The 17,873-nt window shown below is 40.3% G+C and overlaps 1 protein-coding gene and 1 pseudogene across 3 annotated transcripts in view; both read right to left on the minus strand.

The window, feature by feature from the left end:
- KIAA0355 (KIAA0355 ortholog) overlaps nt 1–17,873 on the minus strand; it is a 68,546-nt gene that overhangs the window by 25,673 nt on the left and 25,000 nt on the right. The gene's annotated exons all lie outside the window — the stretch shown is intronic.
- LOC111746661 lies at nt 13,919–14,037 on the minus strand (annotated as a pseudogene).

The raw sequence follows: 17,873 nt of genomic DNA on the forward strand, positions 1-17,873 counted from the left end.
GGCCCACTCACTGCCAGCACTCGGTGCACTGCCTTGGGGAGGTGGTGAAGGTTAGAGGTTTCCGTTGCCTTTTACAAGGAACTAAAACCTGACCCAACTGCCTATCCAACTGGCCCAGTCCTGTCCCTTGAAGCAGCCAAAAATAAGACTCGACCTTCCTAGCATACATTTCCTAGCATACATTTCAGATGCTGCCCTTTTCCAGCCCCACTGGTCAGAGTTCTGCTTCCTGGGGAAGGAGAGTCAGGCAAGTTCCCAGTGGTGACACTTAATCCCTCTGAATTATTTTCCCCTGTGGAAAGCATCAGGAGCAAACTAAAACAAACAGACTCACTCATAGAAATCTCACACCAAAGCATCCTCCTTCTACAGTGAAAAATCAGAATTACAGGCTGAACTCCTACCCAGACCTCCTGGGGTTCCATTCACTCCCCCTTCAAAGCTGCTGCTCCCCATCAATGATCTGTGTCAGATGGGGCACGGTGAGGGACACAGAAGAAGCAGATCTAGCAACCTAGAGACATGTGACATGAATAAATAGCACTTATTTAATATTGTACATAACAACAGCCAGCTTTAACTGAACACTATGTACTTCATGTATGCTAAAGATTTCACATGGATTATCTCATTTAATCCTGGGAACAAACTACATGAGGTCATTCCCATTATATAGACAATAAGCACCAAGCACATTAAAGTTATAAAACTTTGTCAAGGGGACACAATATAATGTGGCAGATTGGTCACATGACTCAAGTGTCTATGTCCTGAGCCAGTGTGCCCCATTGCCTTCAACAGGCTCTAAACAGCTGGATACAGCTGTGGGCTGGCACTAGTGAGACCACACACATGACAGAAACTCAACTTTAACCAGCTTAGGACAGAATGAGGGTGTCCTGAAGCAACACAGTACAAATGCGGGAGGAGTAGCCTCGCTGGGTCCCCAGGCGCACAATCTCTTCCTCCTCCTCCTTCCTTAGCCTCTTGGCAGGCTATGGCAGAGGGAGGAGGGGCATGGGGAGATGCCCTGCACCATTTGGCTCTGGGATCACATTCTTACAGCTCCTGACCGATACAATGTGTCATCCATTCTTTCAACAATATGAAATATGTGAATGCCTGATGTGTACAAAGCACAAAAAAAGCCAGAGGATACTACAAGAAAGACAATGAGCAAGTCCCTGTCCTCATGTGGGTTACCTTCTAATGGTGGGGAACAAACCAATAAGTAAATATGCTATTGGAGAAAGAACACTGAGGGGCGAGGAGGTGGGAAGGAAAAGGCTTGCTGAGGAAAAGACTAAGGGAAGAGTTACCCCGCCTCTTTCTAAAAGGGAAAATTCTGGAAGAGGGCTCTGAAGGCCTGATGTGGGGTCTAAAGTAGGACACTGTTGACAATGCTGGTTGATAGTGGGCTAGGCTAGGGGGCATCCTCTGAGAGGTAGGATGGTGGGAGGAGGAGGATGTTGCTAGAGCAGCAGGGGTGGGGAGAGATGCCAGACAGTTTTAAAAGGCAGACATTTGGTATGTTGCTTCCACTGCTATTATATGTTTGACCTTGGATGAGTCATTTAATCTAAATTTCTTCCCTATACATAAGGACCAATGAGAACAAGAACTCAGCACCTCCCTCCTTCTTCTACCCATGATGCACGGAGTGTCAATACAAATTATGATTGTGACAAGTATTTGTATTGCAGACAATTCATGAAAAGCCAATCAAAACAATGGTTACCTTAGACCTTGGAAAAGCCATTTCCCAAAATATCTGCTCTAGCAGTTTACATAAAGTAACAGATGCAGAAACGGCACCTTCTGAGAGAGGACGGAGCTCGACCTTCAGCCTGCCTCTGCCCATCTTTCCTCTATAGTATCTCCTCCTGTCTTAGCCCAGCTCCCCTCCTATAACAGACCCACCCTCCTTAACCCATGGGTGGGCTAGTTCTTGGGATCCTCCTGAGAAATCTGGAAGTAAATACAGACTCTAAAGTTATGAATTTTGAAGCATGTGACCCCAGGGCAGCAGACAGCTATTTTTCACATGGAGAAAGTTTCTTGGACCATGGGATTCAGTGAAGTTGCAGAACAGAAGTGGCAAGCTGGGGAACAGATGAGTGGGGTGATCAGAGAGATATTTGAGTTTAAAATGTCAATGGAGTTTTAGTCACAGCTCTGTCAACTGCTACCATTTATTGAGTGCTTAACCCATACCAAGCACTTCAAATGCAGTGAAGAGACTCTCTGGGGCGAAAGAAATTCACCCATTTATAGCTGACAACATTGAGGCTTAGAGAGAGAAAGAAACATGCTCCAGTGTCAAGCAGGAAATAAGTGGTGCAGTAGAAATCCGATGGCAGGTCTGTCTGACTCCAAAAGCTGTTTCTAACCACTAGGCTGCTCTGTCTCCCTATGACACGATCCACGACGTAGCCACAACAGTGGGTGGGTAGTTAGAAGAGGAGAGGAACCTTGTGCAGAAACCCTGATGTCTCCTGTACAGTGTCAGGCCTTAGGGTGGGAACAAAGACTGAGAGGCATGACTCAGACTTCTCTGAAGTGGGAAAGGGGCTGGGGCAAGAATAACAAGTAAGGTGGCCTGTGGCACTCCCATGTGGCATGAGTTTATGACCTCCACAGCAGACAGCAGCTGCTAAGACTGGCCAGAAAAAAGCAACCATAAAGAGGGGGAAGACACACAGGGCTTGAGAAAAAGAGCAGCTTTTCCTAACTCTTGGGGAACTCCAAACCTCAAACATCTATCTAGTCCTTCGGCACATCAGTCTCATTTAAGAATTATGAAGAAAGCACATAAATTTAATCCTATCCTTGGTATTTGCATTTAAAAAAATAAATCCACTCACCACAATGCATCCCAAGTTAATAGAATTTCAGGTAAGGAGAGGCCATTATCAGACTTCAGCATTAAGAGAAAGCTTTCATTGTGATTTAAATTGCTCATAAAGGCCCAATTCCTGAGAATAAACAATCAGTGACTCTGCCACTTGTGCCTCCATGGGGCATTCTGGATTATAAACAACAGTCAAGGATCTACTGAAATGAAACCTTGTTTTCTGGGAATCCCTGACAGTGGAGGAAAAGGGTACAGGGTGCATGTTTACTTTCCCATTCCCCTGTACACATACCACATCTGCTGCTAAGGGTGTTGTGTTCATGGATATAATCAGAAAACCTTTTCTTTTGGCTGGTTTTCATATTTTATTAAAACATTTTAGTTTAAGGTCATTCAATTTTGAGCCCCAAAAGACCACCCTTCCCACACCACCACAGTTTTTGAGGACCGACTCAACTCTTATTTCTTAGAAGATTTCAAAATTTGGTTTCCATTATTCCTCTCCTAGAGCTGGGGACTGGCCCAGCCCTTAATGTCTGCATGTATTAGAACTGCAGAGTGCCCAAGACCATTCATCTTCCAACACAACTTGTGATTTTCACGTCAATACACACAATATCTAAGTTTACTTTCTGCTCAACATCACTTAACAGTTCATCTTTTTCATATTCCTGCAGGGTAAAGAACAAGTAAAACTGTCACACATACCAGTGTCAAACATTTCCAGGGATTCTAGAACTTATTTCTCATCAGTTTAAAAGTCAGAGTGAATAAAATGAAGTTGATTCGATTGGCTGCTTTTATTAGAAATTCCAAAGTCATGCAATCATTTTTCTCTTCAATCCTTACTTATACCTTAAACATTATATTTGGTTCCAAATGTCCTAAACCTTGCTTTTTTTGTTCTCATGATAATTCCAGAGTCATTACCTAATGACCTAACCAAAAGATCAGAACGTGATACAAAGACCCAAATGTGTCTCCAGAGAGAGAGAGAATACAGTGGACCATGCTTGGACTATGGAAAGTACTTTACAAAGTTTAGATTACAGTATAAAATGTAAAAAATAAGCTTACGGAAACTAACATCTATAGTCTGACCTAAAAACTGATTATAGTGAATGTTTAAATATTTAAAAATAAAAAAGAAACGAACAAAAAAGTAACAAAAATCTTTATGCAGTCAGTATTAACCTAGAGAATAAAAAAGCTACCATGCTATGTTTAGGAGAAAGAACCAGGGAAGGAAAGAAAGCTAACATATGCCCAAGGGTGGCTGAGCCAATACCAAATGCTAATCATTCAGACAAAATTACAGTCTGCCTCCAACGACATGCTGCTTGATTGCTGGTGAAAATATCAATACACAGTTTCTAAATGTGCCAAGTACTGTAGTATATAAAACCTATTATATGAGTAATACATATTAACTGCAAACAAATTAAGGGAAAAAAGATCAGCTAAATAAAGAAATAAATGGTACCAAATATTACTTAATAGATATAACTACTGATTATGTGTTTCCTATACAGCCAACATTTGTATCTGTAGATGATTTTTGGAAAAACTACCCCATGTTGTATGTTCTGTTTTAGTCTGTTTTCCAAAATAAAATATGTCAAAAATTTTTACCATGCCAACACACACAGGAAGTTTTATATTTCAGTGGCACTGCTATATATCTTAACATAACTAAAAGGATAATTATAAAGTATCATACAAGACATAAAAAAGTGAAATGCCACTCAAGGTAACTAGGTCCACATTAATTATAGTAGACAAAGGACTGTTCTTAGAGTAATTTTTCCCATTCAAAATTCAAGTTTCCTCTGTAAACAAGCAAATTAACATTGTGAGTTTATACAGGGCAGAGATGAAAATATATTTAAGTCACTCAGAAAGTATATGACCTAAGAGCCTACTGGAGATCAGGACATTCTTTTTCTTGATGTGTGTATTTTTTTATTAAACTTGTTGCTCAATCAAGATGAAAATACTAAAATATTTCAACTGATAAACTAAGACAAACAAAATTCACAAGTGGAAACTCTACTCTATAAACATTATTTTTGTCACTTAGGAAAGGAGCTCTGTGTCCTAGGTGACATGGTACTAGATGTCTCACATGTTATCTCATTGAGACAGGGATCACCATCCCCATTTGACAGGGACACTCCCATTACTTTTATTCAATAGGTGATAACTGTGGCAAATCTTGGGCTGAGGTGGGGAAGGGAGTCTCACACCTCCTCTCAGCAGCATCTGAGATAGTGAGCCTTCTTGAAGCTTTTGCTTCCTTTGGATTCCAAGACACTGTACTTTCTCCAGTTTCTTCCTCACGCTCTGGCTGTCCCTTCTGCATCCTCCTGGGGTGCTTCCTATTCATATCCTGACCTCTAAATGTTGGAGTGCCCCAGAGCCCACTGGTCCTTGGATTCCCTCTTTGGTTTTCTAGCTACATTCACTTCCTTGATGACCTCACCCAGTTTTAAGCTTTAAATACCATCTACTGACTGATAGTTCTCAAATTCACATCTCCAATCTTGACCTCAGCCCTGAACTCCAAAATTGTATATCCTACTACTTACTTGACATCGCACCCCTTGGATATCTAATAGGCATCGTGGACCTATTATTCTAGCCTACTCTTCCCACCACCTCTCCCCATCTCAGTAAATAGCACTACCAGTGACCCAGGTGCTCATGTCATAAACCTTGGTGTCATCTTCACATACACTCACTCACACACACTTAAACTCTCTCACACACATACACACACACAGTTTTGTTACTAAAGAAAGAAAGGGAGACCGGATATTGAAAAGAAACTAGCAGAGCCTCCTCTCTCCCCTAGAGGCTATTTTCTACACAGGTAACCTATAAAACAGAAATCAGATTATTTCCAATGGCTTTCCGTTACAATCAGAGTAAAATCCAAATCCTTCATTCTGTCCTACAATACCCTACATGATCTGGCCCCTGACAATTCTCAGAACGTATTCCTATCCCTCCATTCTCTGCTCTTGTCACACTGGCCTTCTTGCTGTTCTTCAAAAGTTTTAAGAACAACTTCCATTTCAACTCTTTTGCACAAGCTGTTCCCATTGCCATCCCTCACGGTTTATCAGCTTCAGCATTACTGACATTTGAAGCCAGAGAATTCTCTTTTGTGAGGGGCTGTCCTATGCACTGTAGGATGCTGTTAGCAGCATCCCTGGCCTCCACTTACTAGATGCCAGCAGCACTGGTTGGGAGACAGAGCCACCTTAATCACTCAGATCATTCTGTTTTGAATAAATTTTGAAATCCTTACTGTTAAAATTAAAAAAAAAAAAAAAGAGAGCAGATAAAAATCCCTTCCTCCTCAGATGACTTCTGAGACACCAATAACTGCATCAGAGTTCAAAGGTGGCAGCAGAGGAAAGCTTTTAAGCATCCAGGCATCTGTTTTGCTGCAGGACTGAAATACAACCTGAAAGGCTACAAGGAAGAGAAATAGCAATATTCCACCTTCTCCAAATAATTAGAATTGAAACTCAGATAAATCTAAGAGCTTTGTGCTCCTGCAAACTTATGCCTTTCATGATCTGGGATCTGAGTCTAGTCACCTAAATGTTCCATACTCCATGAAGAAACACCATCCAACCAAGGGTGTGTATGTGTGGAGTAGGGGGGATTGGGGTCTTGGTCAGAAGCCAAGAGAGAAACTAAGATCGTAAAAGATGACAAAAAAAGGTGTCTCCAAAACACACAGTGAGTCAGTGAAATTCTGATTCCCTAATATGCAAGTCCAATATCTTTTACTCTATGATACTTCCTCCTTCAAACCATTTTGGGTCCTCTGGTGTAACAATCAAGCTCTTTAAGTGAGCAAGGTTTCTCTCACTCTAGCCTTAGCATGAGGGAAAAAAAAAGGGAGGTGTCATTTTAGTGATAATCAAAAATACTTCTAGACATTGCCAAGTGTCCTCTGGGGGAGAGCCCACTCTGACCCCATTTGCAAACCACTGCTCTACCTGGAGCAACCTTTTCCCTGGAATTCGTATGGTTCTTCATACTGAGACATTGCTCAAATGTCCCGTCCTCACAGAAGCCTTTCCTCTACCTCTTTCCCCGCTTCTCATTATTTCTCTTCATAACACCTCTCACCATCTAATAGCACTATACTGTGCTATTATTATATGTGCTATTCCTTTTTTCTGTTTCCTCTCCTAGAAGCTGAGCTGGATGAGGGCAGGGTCTTTGTTTTGCTCTCTGTTGAGTTCTCAGTGCCTGGCACAAAGTAGACAATCCCTCCACACATATTTGTTGAAAAAAGAAAAGAAAGCAGTTGCTACACTCCACATAAAAGCACCAAGCTAGAACAAGAGCAGCATGGTGACTGCAGGGCTGAGGGCAGGATACCATAATGCTAGTATCTCTGTGCAAATAACAACTGATTTCCCCCCAAAAAACTCCCCCTGCTTTCTTTCCCTGGATAGCTCTTCTGCAGCCAACCTACAGAGACCAGTTGCAACCCATGAGCTTACTTTTAGGGTGACATTACCCACGAGCATGAAGGAGATCCTGACTTTCCTGGAGGAAGGAAGACCATAAACCGTGCAAGCCTTTCCTGAAAGTAACACATTTATCCATAAATGAAGAATCAGATATAGCATTTATTATGACTTGGAACTGTATGCTTAGTCTTTCAAACCAAGAACCAATATTATCATTAATGAGAATGCTATTAAGGGAATAGAGAGTATATGTAAGGAAATAAAAAGATGTTCCATATATGTCTGTGTATGCATAATTATTTGCTGCTAACTGCATATATATATATATAAAACAATTAATAGTGGTTATACCTGGAACTGGGAAGGAGCTAGAAGGGAGAATCACTACTTTTGCAAGAAAGGGACTTTCACCATTCGGAAATGTCTAAATTTTTTATCATAACCTTGTATTATATATAAGAAAAACTAATTTGTTAAAATAACCAACAGTAATATATCCAAAGCATTCCTATCAAAATGAGGACAAAAACAAGAATGTTCATGCTGATTATTTTATATAGGATACCTCAGAGATGCTGCGGGTTTGGTTCCAAACCATCACAATAAAACGAATACTACAATAAAGTGAGTCACATGAATTTTTTGGTTTCATAGTGCATATAAAAATTATGTTTACACTATACTATTATCTACCAAGTGTGTAAGAGCATTATGTCAAAAAACAAAACAAAATAGTATATACACCTTAATTTAAAAATACCTTATCACTAAAAAATGCTAACCATCATCTAAGTCTTTAGAGAGTCATAATCTTTTTGCTGGTGGAGAGTCTTACCTTTGTAAAAAATGCAATATTTGCAAAGCACAATCAAATGAGGTATGTCTATATATTAAAACTTATGGTTCACGCAACAAGATATATAACTATAGGAAGGGAGAAGACATATGCAGATGACATGACCATGTATACCAAAACAACCCCAAATAAACCAACTGAAACATCGGAATTACTGAGTTCAGTCACATGGTAGGAGAAAAGATAAAAATATAAAAATCAATGGTGTTCCTATTTATAGAAAAACACTTTTAAATATTATTTCATTCATTAGAGCAAATAAAATAAATTACTTAATTTTAAGAAAAAATATAGTCACTAGAAATGAAACTACAGAACTTTACTAAGAGACATAACAGAAGGTTTCAAAGAAACACATAACTGCTAAAATCCTGAAAAACAAAACGAATTATCAGCATGTATCCAGGGTCCTAACTGCTTGTCGTTCTCTAGCCCTCTCCAGCTGGCAGTGCTGTGTGGCCTCCCCAACATCCAACCCTGGTTGCTTTGGAAGCGGCCACTCAAGGAACCGCCCCTTCTGCACTCTCAGCCCTGTGGTATGGATGAGATTGGCTCTGCCCACATCCCAGCCCCAGGAGTGGGTATACAAGTCAGGCCTGGCCAATTGGTGTTAGTTTTATCCTTCGGGCCAATGGGGACAAGGATGGGCAAGTGACCCAAGCCAAGCCAACCAGATTCAATTCTAGAACTTTTGTCAAAACTGTGGGGAAAGCAGAGTTGCTCCTTCTGCTGTGTTGTTGGGGACGCTGGCATGAAGACAGTCTGCCTGGAAATGACAGAACACTCAAGAAGACAGAGGAGAGAAAAAGGCTGAGTCTGTTCAGTACTGTGTGAGCCCCTGGCTCCAGCCATAGCCAAAGAGCTTATTTTCTTCAGTTTCATAGGTCAATACAGTGTTCCCCCTTATTCACAGGGGATACATTCCAAGACCCGCACTGGATGCCTGAAACCACAGATAGTACTGAATCCTATATACACTCTGTTTTTTCCTATACATACATACCTGCAATAAAGTTTAACTTATAAATTAGGCACAGTAAGAGATTAACAACATTAATAATAGTTATAACAATATACTGTATTAAAAGGTGAATGTGGTCTTAAAATATCTCATTGTACTGTACTCGCCCTTCTTCTTGTGATGTCAGATGATACAATGATAAGATGAAGTGAGGTTTATGACACAGGCATTGTGACATAGCTACAATTGGCCTTCTGACTATATATAACAAGCACCTGACAGCTTCTCTTTGGCATACCCGAATTGTACAGTATCATTCCTCTTGCATTTTAGGGCCATTATTAAGTAAAATAAGTGTTACTTGAATACAAGCGCTGTGGTACCACAACAGTCTGATAACCTAAATGGCTACTAAATGACTAACACGCAGGTAGTGTCTACAGCATGAATATGCTAGACAAAGGGATGATTCACGTACCAGGTGGGACAGAGCAGGAAGACAAGAGATTCCATCACACCACTCAGAGTGATATGCAATTTCAAACTTGTGAATTATTTCTGGAATTTTCTATGTAATATTCTGGGCCAAGGGTAACTGAAACTGCAGAAAATGAAACCATGTACTTGGGGGAACTACTGTACACTGTTTTGTTGAGACGCAGTACAGTGCTACAGTCAAGAGTTTGTTCTCTATATAGTCAGGCTGCCTGGGTCTAAAGTCTAGATCTGCCATGAGACTTTTGATAAATTGCTTAACCTCTCTATACCTTAGTCTACACATCAATAAATGAGACTATGAATAGTATCTAACTCATAAGGTTATCACTAGAATTCAATCAGTTAATGTGCTTAGGCTCAGAACAGAGTATAGCACAAGTATTATACAATTATTAGCTTCTTTTTGCTTCAATTATTGTTGTTTATGGTACTTTGAGTTTGGTTTCTGTCACATATAGCCATAGTGATTTTTAAAAACAAATCAAATCCTATCGGTCTCTTGCTCAAAATCCCCCTTTAAAATATCTCATCTCATTCTGTATAAAACCTAAACTCTTGCTAGGGCTTACAAGGTTCTCTGTCCTGCTCTCACCTCTTCCAGGCAGGTAGGTGGTTCTGGTATGGGGCCTGGGCCTGTCACAGGAGCTGGGTGTGGGAACACTGAACCAATCAACAGTCAGGCTTGAGGCTATTTTCCATTTGCATTACAGCGCTCATCACATCTAGTGTCACAATCTACTTATTTATTCCTTTCAGCCCACAGGCCTGGAGCACTTTGGATTGTCCTCACTCATCTTTACCAGCTTGTAGCCAGCACATCTGCATCTTACCCAGGTAGCAGCAGTTATGAGAAAAGGAAACAGGCCAGGAGACTGGGGCCTATTCCAGGAGCTGGGGGGCTTCAGGAAGGGTCCCAGAATTAGCAAGGGCTCAAAGGGGTTCCACAGCATTAGGCTATTTCTACTTTCCTGGCTCTGAATGTTTCAGCATTAGTTAGAGGGTCACAAAGCCCGGTCTCATGGAGGGATGGACACTGCAAACAAGCCCCTCCACAGGAAGACTGCACTAGCCTGAGGCAGCAGAGAGGTTCAGGACACAACCCCGGTGTATGCTGGTCCCAGAAAGATTTTAGGCAAATGTTGTTTTATAGATTCTTGATTAAAGACGAGGGAGGCTGCCAAAATAGGCTATTATCCAATCCTGTGAAATTGCGCAAGCTGGCCAGCAACCATAAAAATTTAGAATAGAAAATAATTCAGGAAAGCAAGTCCTACATAAAATTCCATAAACTCTTTAATTTCTGTTTCCTTCTAACTTGTCCACCAAACCTAATTTTTCCCTTATGTCCATTCAAATCTTTTCAGCAACTATGAAATTTTTAATCATATTCTTCTAAAAGAAAGCAACATTGCCATTTTAGTTACTAAAATTAGGAGCACACTTTCCTTGATTCCTACCTGATGCTGGGGTCCTGCCTTCAGAAGTATCTTTCCTCTGTTCTCATTTTCTTCCTTGATTCACTTATATCTTCTTCATTTTTCTGAAAAACACCTGCTTTTCTTTTCATTGCTATACCTTACTCAATAGTACTCCCTGCGATATTGTGACTTATAGTAAGAAATACATATATATATATAGAGAGAGTCTTCTCCAAGCTTCCTGGCACACGGACCTTAAAACTCTTAGAATTTTCTAATAAGAGAGATGAAGCATCTTTTATTATTCATAACAAACCTCTTTCAACCGAATCTGAGTTTATATTGATGAGGTGACTTTTGGAAAGTCCCTAAGGATAGAGGCTGGTTGCCAGGGGAACCAACCACATGATTAGAGATTTGGAACTTTCAGCCCTACGACCTCTGGGGAGGTGAAAGGGCTGGAGGTAGAATCAATCACCCATGGACAACGATTTAATCAACCACACCTAAGTAATGAAGCCTTGAAAAGGCTCAAAGGAAGGGTTGCAGGGAGTTTCCACATTGGCGAACACATGGAGGTGCTAGGGGAGTGGCATGCCTGGAGAGGGCATGGAAGTTCCACACATCTTCCCACACACCTTGCCCTATGAATCTCTCCCAACTGGCTGTTCCTGAGTTATATCCTTTTATAATCTACTAAGTAAAATATTTTCCTGAGTTCTGTGAGCCGCTCTAGCAAATTAATCAAACTCATGGAAGGTGTGATGGGAACCTCTGATTTATAGCCAGTGGGTAAGAAGTAGAGGCAAGAACACCCTGGATGCATGGTTGGTGTCTAAAGAGGGAGGTGGTCTTGTGGGAGAGAGCCCTTAACCTGTGAGATCTGATGCTAACTCCAGAGTGTCAGTGTTAGCAACGACCCAGAACTGCTTGGTGTGCTCTCATTTGGTGATCAGAAGTACTGGAAGTGAAGAATAGTAATCTGTGAGTAGACAGAAAACAAAGGAGTTTCCCTAAACACTCCCCTTTCTGTTAGAAGACAACTTCCTATGCACAAATCCCTCCATGAAATGGAATCGTTTATTGGGTATTCTTGATATATCACTCCTATCATGTGGTCCTAAGTTTTTCTCTCTCTTTTTTAAATTTGGAAAATGTCCAAACATACACTAAAGCTGAATATAACAACCCCCCACGTATCCACCAAAAAACTTCAATGACCATCAATATTTTGCCTTGTTTTTTTCATCCTTCTCCCCAACTCCACTTTTTGCTGAAATGTTCTGAAGTAAATCCCAATCAACCAAGACCTAGTACATATTCAAATTTCCCAAATTATCTTTAAAAATGTCTCTCTTTTTTTGGTTGTTTGACTCTCAACCACAAAAGGCTCATTTTATTTGGTTATATTTCTTAACTTTATTTTAATTTAGGTATTTTCTACCTAGTTGTTTCCCCAAGCTACTTGACTCATTGAACAAATCAGGTCAACTGTATAGAAAATGTCACATTCTGAATTTGTCTGATTGCTTCCTTGTGGTGTTGTATAACTTGTTCCACTATATTTCACATGTCCTGTAGGTTGGGCATTCATTCTAGAAGCTTGATTAGATTATTTTAGCAGAGGGCGGGGGGAGATGAGAGAGAAGTGCAAGAATGTATTATGAAGGCGCTGCATGTAGTTCTTTTATCAGAAGACATGATCACCTGGTTGTCTCATATTCAGTGATGCTGAGGTTGACCAGTGGACTTGGGAGAGAAAGGCCTGATCCTTCCCTTGTGAAGTTCCCCTATGACCTTTCACCAAATGGTTTTATCCTCCACTGTATACTACAATATACTACACAGGACAATACTGAGATTCTTAGAAGAATCTTCCCTCATCAATTAGGGCTATGTGGTTATCCTAAAAAAAGTCTGTACTGGAAAAGCAGGAAATTTGCTCAATTTCTTATTTTTCTCCTTTCAATTAGCAATTTTCAGAATAATGAATCGGTTGCACAGCGTGTCTTAACAAATCAAAGCGTCCAGCCCCTCCAGAGTGGCAGATGCCCTCTGGCCCCAGTGGCTTCCACCCACACAGAATGGGCTGGGCAGACAGAAAATCTTGATTACTGTTCACTGGGAAGTTTACAGAATCATCCAAATTGCAACCACTTAATTATAGCTTCTTCTAAAGGCTAAAATCTGAAGCAAATTTAATTAAGATTCACCTCAATAAAAGAATAAGTCAAAAAGAGTGACTAGAAATTAGCAACAGCCTAAAAACTAGATCCATACAAGCTTTTTATGAGGTGAACTACAGTTTCTGATTAACAGCAGCAATCTGGATTTTCATTTGGCACATATAGTTAGGAAATATTTACTCCATAATCTATCATGGACAATCTACTAGTCAAAACAAGGAAAAAGTAACAATGACTTTTACCTCAGGCAAAAAAAAAAAAGAAACAATATGCAAATTTAATTCCATTAAGGTTAATGAAAACCACATTTTGAAAATAGCTTCTAATATTTTCCATTACTGTTACTCTATAGTATTTCTGGCATATCCCAAATAAATGTTAATGTGCCTGAATTAAGGTCCTTAAGAAAAAGTCAGTGTTCACAAATAATTTCTAACAGTTTCACAGTAATCACACAGCGTACAAAAGACATTTGTCAGTGCATCAACTGAAAGCCCAGGTTCAATGACATAAAAGTTTTATTTAAAGTTTGCCTCATTTAATTAATTTATTAATTAATTTATTTATTTAGGCAAGCAACTCTTGGTTGACCTCACAGATTGCAAGGACCTTGTCAGTTTACAATCCCTTATTTTTTAATTTTTTACTCCTACAGCACCTGGTCTTCCTCGGTGGTCTCCTGTCCAAGTACTAACCAGGCCCGACCCTGCTTAGCTTCCGAGATCATACGGGAACAAGCTTGTTCAGGGTAGTATGGCCGTAGACTTGCCTCCCCATTTAGAAGGTGGTGATATTTGGAATGCCACTAAAAATGCTGGAAGATATACAATACAGACCTCTTAAAGACAAACTCCTGAGAGCCCTGTAGCTGCCCTGGGCTTCTAATGCTTGTACAGAGCACCTGCCCAGAGGGCCATGGCTTCTCAACAGTGAGGCCACAACGTGTGGCCAGAGCCCCAGAACTGCCTAAGGATGAAGAATGCAAGAGGAGATGTGGCATCACTGCTTACTGCACAATGGCAGATCTCATCGTGCTGCCCTCTCTTTACCTTCCCTTCGAAGGCTGACCTCTTTTATCTTTCTGACCTCACCCCTTGAACTCTCCATTTGACTCACTGCTTCAGTCACAATAGGTCCTCACTGCTCTTCCGACAGTCAAGGTCACTCCTGCCTCAGGAATTGTGCATAGCTGTTCTCTCTGCCTGGAGTCCTCTCTTCCTGGGTATCAACAGGGCTTCCTCACTTCATCTCCTTCAGGTCTTTACTCAAACGTCACCCGCTGATTGACGCCTTCTAATCATCTTATCTAAGACTGCAGCCCTCTTCTATCCATTTAAGAGGAATTTCTGTCTCGTTAGCCATTGTATCCTCCTGTGGCTGGAACAGCACCTGGCACAAATAGAGTGTGCAACAAATATTTGTGGAACAAACGTATGAATCACTTTTGATTTCATTCTTTTGATTCTTTTATTTGTATTTGCACTGAAAAAGTAATTTTACTTAACACAAGTGATAGATGTTTGAAAAAAAGGTAGACATTTGTGACTTTCTAATAACTAGAAAATCAAGTTATGGGTTGTCTATACTTTAATGTGAACCACATGTTTTAATTGCAAACGATACTTACTTAGGATAACAGATTTCTAGGACAAATGAAACTGAAGTAGACAAAATCAAAGAGAAATCTGCCCTCAATTCAGCTTGCCTGGCATTTTACAGGAACACTGGCATTAACGCAATTGTAAAAACCACCTGTGGAGATGCTCCTAGACTCAAAAAGACAAGACACAGACAGCAGGTCCTGTGTAGTCTACCTCTGAAATATGTGTTTGGGTAGGATGTTAAAGCTTTATACAAAGAAAAAATTCAATATGGGAAAGCATATTTTTCCTGAATTCACATTTTGGCGGACTGACAGTGCGAGACTTATACAAAGGAATTCCCATGAAGCACTTGATTAAGACCACATTTCTCATTTTATACAAAATTCCAGTTCATATACAATGTAAACTACACATTTTCTATAAATCCAGCGAGGGAAAAATCCTACCTAAACTGTCAATTGGCTTGTCCAAAGGCTGCCAGCTACTGCAAATGTTTCAATGAAATTCCCCCACCTTCGTTCCTCACACCACATTCTAGACACAAGGCAAGCAGGAGAGTGACTCTTGGTGGAAGAGGTTCTCTCAGGCTTTTATCCTGAAAAGGTCTCGGCAGTTCCTACATCATGCAGAAAAAAAATACTGCTGCCACCTTACAACACCAAGAGAGAAAATACAGAGGGAAAAGGAAGGCACCTACCTCAGTAACCAGGAGAGAAATGAGCAAATGTTCTGGGAGTGGGAACTTTTTCCACCTAATAGAGCTTCAGTTAGAAGAATATCTTGCTGCACACTTCTCTCTGATATTGGTTTTGTACATATTCTGCTCTGCACTTCAGAGAAGGGCTAATAGTACCTTTCAAGCCAGGTTGGAAGCAATAATAATAAATAATGATGATGACAACTAACTGGGTACAGTGTTTCACACACACTAATCACTTCTGATCCTCACAAGAACTCTGGAATGTGGGTGGTAATTCCATTTTATAGATGGACAAGCCAAGGCTTAGAGATGTTAGATTTGCTTGAGTCATATAATCAGAACGAAGCAGAGTCATTTTCTAAACCCAGATCTTCTGACTCCATTCCCCATAACAGTGTCACAGGCACTAGCTAACGAGTGAAACACTATAGTCACAACCCATTTCTCTAATAGCAAGATTAAGAGGGTGAACCACCTGGGGTAAGGGGCAAACTCATTGATGATTATAGACTGGACAGGACTCACATAACACCTGCCTCGCCCCAGAGCACACAGTCAGAAACTGCAGTTTCTAGACACAGGCACCAGGATCTGTCAATCAATGAGAGCAATAAGGGATCATTAGAAGCATGCTTTGGGCACCTTCAGGATAGAACAGTGGGATTGGTACTTTGTCTTAGGTTTAAAATGGTCAAGCATTTGAATACAGAATTCAGGGCTTTTCTTACCCACGATCCTGGGCTAAGCTCCTGAGTAGTCTTTGCCTATCCAGTCAAGTTCAGCAATGTTAGGCCACAGATTTCTTTCCCCAGGAATAAATGTTAAAGAGCCTTTTCAGGGCTTTGCTGATAAAACTTTAAAAAGACCAAAAGGAAAAAAATGCTCAGCCATTCCATCTCAGTTGGTGAATATTCTGAGAGAGAGAACCTTATTGGTCTGTGGAAATGTATAAATTCCAGATATAACAAATACTGCTTTGTGGAAAAAGCAAAATGTTAAGACTGCAGGCCTATACCTGGCAATTGCATTTTAGAGTTTACTTGTAACTCAGCTGTTTCAAACTTAGAATACGCTCACAGACTCTAAAACCCATGAACAACACTCAGTTTCCAGTCTATCTAGCCTCTGAAATCTTGTTTGGCTCATTATGCACGAAACACATGGTAGTATTCTAGCTATCCACATCACATTTCAATGGAGAAAGCCAAGTCAAAGTTCCAAACCACAACAAAAAATGAAATATTCCCCTTCTCAGCTCAAGTGGTCCATGCTGGTCCCAGGGAAGCAGAAGGGACAAAGGTAGATGCTACAGTGCCTCAGCAGCTTACTAAAACCCTACTCCTTGTGGTCGGTTCATCTTCTAGTGTCCTGACTTGGGGAACAAGGGCACTTGCCCTACAGAGTTGGAGGGCAAACAGCCATGCAGGTCTAAGTCTGTCTCCTCCAGCACCTGGAAGTATGGCTTGAAGAAGAGCTCAATGTTCATGTTAAAATAAAAGCTGTTGGCTTTATTTTTCAAACCACTCTTGACTAAAATTCTAAATAAAGTTAAAAGTGCTTATGTCATTACAGGATGATAGCTGTAATAGTCAGGGTCTAATATTGTTCAACACTCTCTAGAAGAGGGCAGAGTCCCTAACTGCTCTCTTGCCACATGTCTGCATGACCAGGCACACTGTTGGCTGAATAACATGGTTCCAAACAAAAGCTGAAGCTTTACAGTTGTACCTGCACAAATATGTACCTGTGCACAGGCAGTAGTATGGAAGGGTACATACCAACCAGTTAACTGTGGTCACTTTTGGGAAAAGGAATGAGATAGGAGAGCAAAGCAGTAGTTTTGCTGGAATTTCTTTTAAGAAGTACGTTTTTTAAAAAAATACATGCTTTATGTATGTAATTTAAAAATACTTTAAACTATGACAAGGCATTTAAAAAAAACTTCAAAATAATAATTTTCTTGAATATAAAATGTGATCATACAAATAATCAGAAATTATAAATATGTTTATATAGATTTAAAATAGAATGACCCAAGGAAGTGATACTTTTATACCAGCAGGTTCAGCAAACTATAGCCCATGGGCCAAATACAATCCACAAGGTCAAACTAGTTTTTACATTTTTAAAGAGTTATAAAAAAACAAAAACAAAGAATATATGACAGGGACCACATTGGCCCATAACACCTAAAATTTACTATTTGCCTTCTACAGAAAAAGTTTGATGATCTCTGATTTCCACCAAGAATAGTGTGCCTTTTCAAAAATAGTTCTAAATTCTTCTTGGTAATGTCT

This window comes from Pteropus vampyrus, unplaced genomic scaffold (genome assembly GCF_000151845.1).
Source record: "Pteropus vampyrus isolate Shadow unplaced genomic scaffold, Pvam_2.0 Scaffold196, whole genome shotgun sequence".
Lineage (NCBI taxonomy): Eukaryota > Metazoa > Chordata > Mammalia > Chiroptera > Pteropodidae > Pteropus > Pteropus vampyrus.